We start from the raw sequence: 6,073 nt of genomic DNA, 5'->3' as shown, positions 1-6,073 counted from the left end.
ACGCCTCATATTCAACCTCATTGTTCGTAGCAGGGAAATTCAAACAAATGGACTGCTGCAACTTGGTGCCTTCGGGTGTTGACATAACAACCCCAACTCCTGCACTTATTTGATTCGATGAGCCATCGAGCCGAAGCTCCCACTGTGGTTCAGGGGGTTCTGGCTCTTCGGGAGTGTCTTCATATTCTAAAATAAAGTCTGCTACAGCTTGTCCCTTGTGTGACACCTTTGGCTCATAAGTTATGTCGAAGGAACTGAGTTCGATAGCCCATTTGGTAATTCTCCCAGATAGATCTGGCTTAGAGAGTATACCCTGTATAGGATAGTTGGTGAGTACCACAATGCTATGGGATTCAAAATAATGCCGAAACTTCCTCTTGGCATAAACCAAGGCTATGATGATTTTCTCTGCTTTGCTATACCATGTCTTCGCATCTGTTGTTGTCTTACTTGTGTAGAAGACTGGATGTTGCCTCTTTCCTTCCTCTCTAATCAATGTTGTACTTGTCGCTATGCTAGAAATTGCTAAATACATAATAAGAACCTCCCCGGGTTTTGGAGCGGATAGAATTGGTGGTTCGGCCATATAACCTTTCAACTAATTGAGGGCCTCTTGCTGCTGAGGTCCCCATATATCTTTATTCTTAGATCTTATGGCATCGAAGAATGGTTTGCACTTATCTGATAATCGGGATATAAACCGGCTGAGGGCTGCGATCCGACCGGTAAGAACTTGTACCTCCCTACAATTTTTTGGTTCCTGATTCTGCATGAGGGCCTTAGCCTGAGCCGGACTTACCTCTATCCCTTTTTTATTCACTATATGGCCGAGGAATTGACCTGATGATACCGCAAATGAGCACTTGGATGGATTCAGCTTCATGTTGTATGTAACACCCCCACATTTTCCACGCATAAGTTGATCAGGCTTATACACGAAAAACGAGGGATATCAAAACAATTGGCAATATACAAGCATGGAATACAAAATGATGATAATAAAAGAATTTAGACCGGAAAGGAACACTAAATAATACAACATCCATCCATCCTTTATTTAATACAGTACTTCATTACAACTTGGAAATCCTACGTCAGGGATCCCTAAATATAACCCTGAGAGTTCAACGTCAAAAGTAAATAAAAACTGAAACTGAAATACTACATAAAACTTCTACCCTGCACTGGATCGTAGGAGTAGATGAGTTCGGATGATGGTCCCACACTGCTAACCTCAGCCTTGAAACGGATACTGACCGTATCCTGAAATAACAACAATGGTGGGTCAACCCCACGAGCAAGTCCTCTCTACTATGACCCAAATCAGAGAATCAAATAAATTAATCATTATGAATCGGATGAGTACTATATCTGTATACATCCTATGGGAACTATCCAATGTATAACATGACCTCAACCAGAATAGACGGTGATCACTTAGACTCACACTAGGTGGTCAAGTGTCGCCTTTCCCTACCCGGGAAATCAGCTATTATACATGGTGCACGGTACAGACAACACAGACTATAACGAACTACACAGTGATAACACCTCGCAAAGTACTGATGAATATACTGAGCATATCAATTAGGCAACACATGCCAACAATATTAATAAATGTACCGACAATGTCAATTTAGGCAACACATGCCAATAATATTAATAAATATACCGAGTATGTCAATTAGGCAACACATGCCAATAATATTAAACCACATACCCCGACAGCCACACATCTGTCTATCGCAACGAATGCATAAAGTATAAATGAGTCTAAACTTATTAGTCAGCTCACATGGTTCTATATGGCAACACATCCATATAATATAAATGCGACATAATAAACAGTCCATTTATTCCCTGAAATGCACACAGCATAATAATCATGGTTTATATACGATTAACAGTATAAATATTCCATAATATATAATGGGTTATTTATATGAAGAAAACCAAGCACTAATTAATTTAACATTAATGGTTATTACAGTTTAATAAAATAATACCATTAATAGTCGTTAAATCAATTACATATGTTTACTAGCGATTCGCACTTTAACTGATACAATTAATATTTAGAAATATTAATCGGACATTTATAATAATTAACGAGAAATAAAATAATAATATAATGTCCCGTTAATTCCAAAAATGCCAACCCGAGGCCCCAAAATGTATAGTGAAGGTCCTGGTAATGACAAAACAGTCCCTAGGGGTATTCTGGACTTTTCCAGCAGCCGTAGAGGCCCTTCACGCGCCCCCACGCGCCTCCCAGAGTTCCCCACACGCGCCGCCAAGCTTTCCCACTCTCCCACGCGCCTCCACGCGCGTCTGGCGTCAGCCACGCGCGCACACGCGCTCCCACGCGCGTTTGGAGAGTCCCACGCGCGCGCACGCGCTGCCACGCGCGCGTTGATGGCTTCCTGCTGACGTGGCGTTCTCCGGTTGGTTGGCTGCATCATCCTTCCTACATGCGCGCCACACCGGATCATCTCACCCTATCTTCCCTCCATCCAACGCCCACAGATCCGGGTGTACCGCGGTATCATGGACCGCGATGCACCGGATCAATCAGACTCCACTAATGGCCAGGATGCGCGCGTACACCCTTCTATGGTGCGCCGCGTTGCACCGGATCACTCCGGTCGTCTCCCCCACTGCCGGCGACCGGAAAACTCGCCGGAAGGTCGCCGGAAATTGCAGAAAATGCCCGGAAAAATCTAGAAAATTCTAGAAAAATCCCTAAAGTCTTATGTAATTATTTTTAGCCATTATAAATTTCATAGGACATTAAATAAATATATACCATCCTATATAATTAAAATTCCATTAATTTAATAAAATAAAATAAATAATTTATCAACCTCCTAACCTTGGCTCTATGCATAAAAATAGGCTAAACAATTAATTTATTAATTCAAAGGGGAAAAGTAGATAATAACTTGCCTTTTTGGATTTAAAATAAATCCGCCGGTCTGCGCGTAGTCGGGTAAAATTGCCTACACCGGTCCAAGCTTCTTTCTCTTTCTCTTTTCCTTTCACTCTTATAAAATAGCTCTCTAGAATTTATACTTTGCTTCTAACTCCCTTTATTTTTTTTCTAAGGCAAGCTAGTTAATTTATATACAAAATATATAATATAAATATTACAAATATCTTATTTTTTCATCAACTAACCATCCTCCCAACCATATGGCTTCAATTCCAACCATAACCATTGATGCAATCCTATCCTAATCTCTAATTTCATCATGACAATGGTTTAATACTATTATTATTATTTATAACTATTATTATTATTTATTACTAATATTATTATTAATAAACTTTTATAATTATTATTATTATATTATTATTATTATTATTATTATTAAACTAATATAATTATTATTATTGTTATTACAAAATAATATATTATATCATCATAATACTTTATAACACAAATATAATATTCTAATTAACTAATATTGCTTCATTAAACATAATTAACAAATAAACAATTAAATGAATAAATTTACTATTTCAACATACACATTTAATTTACATGCACCATTAAATGAACTTAATATAACAATGAAGCATGCACAATAATAGGTACAGGAATCCACACATAATTGAATTTAAATACACTGAACTATTTAATTAATTACGGGGTATTACATTCTCCCCCCCTAATAAAGGAATTTCGTCCCCGAAATTCACTACATACCTGTCTTAAAAAAGTTCTGGATACTTGGCACGGATAATATCTTCCCGTTCCCAAGTAGACTCTGTAGCACTATGATGACTCCACTGTACACGTACTAATGGAATAGTCTTCGTGCGCAGTATCTGATTCCTACGATCGAGAATACAGTAAGGTTGTTCCAAATAGGTTGCATCGGGTTGCAACTCAATCTCACCCACATCAATGTGTTGGTATCGATCTTCATCCCGTAGAAATTTTCGCAGCATAGATACATGAAAAACATTATGTACCCTATGAAGATTATCGGGTAGAGCCAGACGATAAGCTACTGCCCCAATCCGATCTGTAATCATAAAAGGACCCACAAAACGAGGCGATAACTTACCCTTTGACCCAAACCGCATTACTCCCTTCATGGGAGAAACCTTAAGCAAAACCTGATCACCAACCTTAAACTCCAAAGCACGAGTTCGACGGTCAGCATAACTTTTCTGTCTGCTTTGAGCTGTACGCATCCGATCCCTAATGATAGCGATCTTTTCTGACGTGTCCTTAATAAATTCAGGACCCAAAAAGCTGTTCTCACCAACTCCAAGCCAACAGACAGGAGACCTACACGGTCTACCGTACAAAGCCTCAAATGGTGCCATACCAATAGTTTTCTGATAACTATTGTTATAAGCAAACTCTGAAAGCGGCAAATATTCCTCCCAATTGCCCTTAAAATCAAGAACACATGCCCGCAACATGTCTTCTAAAATCTGATTAACTCGCTCAGTCTGTCCATCTGTTTGAGGATGATAAGCAGTGCTAAGATATAGTTCTGTACCCAAAGCCTGCTGAAAGCTCCTCCAAAATCCCGATATAAACTTCGGATCTCTATCTGATACGATGGACAATGGTACTCCATGAAGTTTCACCATTTCTGCAATATACAGCTTAGCATACTGTTCTGACGTAAAGTTTGAACGAACAGGCAGAAAGTGAGCGGACTTGGTCAATCTATCAACAATGACCCAAATAGAGTTGTGATTATGCTGTGAAGTAGGTAATCCCTCTATAAAGTCCATGGAAATACTTTCCCATTTCCACTCTGGTATGGGAAGTGGCTGTAACGATCCTGGCGGTCTCTGATGATCAATCTTAATCATCTGACAGGTGCTACATTTAGAGACAAAGATAGCTATATCTCTTTTCATGCCGGCCCACCAAAACTGGCGTTTCATGTCCTGATACATCTTGTCTCCCCCTGGATGTACAGAGAACTGAGAAGTGTGTGTCTTTCTCATCACAACATTTCTCAAATTATCAGCTGAAGGCACAATTAAACGTCCCTTGTACCTCAATCCTCCATCAGTCCCTATAGAATAAAAAGGAACATCTCCGGAGGCTAACTCCGAAACCCGATCAATACACTGTTGATCTGAGAGTTGCGCTTGAATGACCTGATGAATGATAGAAGGAGTTACTACCACACATGCCATAAAAGCGTCTGCTAACTCATCAACAGTCTTCAAAGCATCCCACTCTGTTGTAAACAAAGCTGAAAGGCTGACATAGGGTCGGCGGCTGAGTGCGTCTGCTACAACATTCGCTTTCCCTGGATGATACTGAATAGAGAAGTGATAGTCTTTCACGAATTCCAACCATCTGCGCTGTCTCATATTCAGTTCCCTCTGTGTGAACAAATACTGTAGACTCTTATGATCGCTAAACAATCGAAAAGTCTCCCCCAAAAGATAATGTCTCCAAATACGCAAGGCAAAAACCACTGCGGCGAGCTCTAGGTCGTGAGTCGGGTAATTAAGCTCATGAGGCTTAAGCTTCCTAGACCCATAAGAAACTGGTCGCTCTTCTTGCATCAACACACAACCCAAACCCTGCAGAGAAGCGTCGGTAAATACTAAATACTCGATTCCACTCTGAGGTGTGGCTAAGACAGGTGCAGAAATTAACTTACTCTTCAATTCAGCAAAAGCAGTCTGACAAGAATCATTCCATACAAATGGTACATTCTTCTTAGTCAGTTGAGTAAGTGGACCCGCAATTTTGGAAAATCCCTGGATGAACCGGCGATAATACCCCGCTAATCCCAGAAAACTGCGAATCTCTGTCGGTGAGGTAGGCCGTCCCCACTCCATAACGGCCGCAACCTTGGCTGGATCTACTGCTAACCCTTCTTCTGACACTACATGACCCAGAAATTTGACCTCTTTCTGCCAAAATTCACATTTCTCAAACTTCGCAAACAACTGATGTTCTCGAAGTGTCTGCAATACTGTGCGTAAATGTCTGGCATGGTCCTTCTCCGACTTAGAGTAAACCAGAATATCATCAATGAAAACAATGACAAACTGATCTAAGTATTCTCTGAATACTCTATTC

Source organism: Cornus florida, unplaced genomic scaffold (genome assembly GCF_030987335.1).
Source record: "Cornus florida cultivar Cherokee Brave unplaced genomic scaffold, ASM3098733v1 CherokeeBrave_3.0.0_Hap2_Chr02, whole genome shotgun sequence".
Taxonomy (NCBI): Eukaryota; Viridiplantae; Streptophyta; class Magnoliopsida; order Cornales; family Cornaceae; genus Cornus; species Cornus florida.
Note: the sequence above shows the minus strand (reverse complement) of the source record.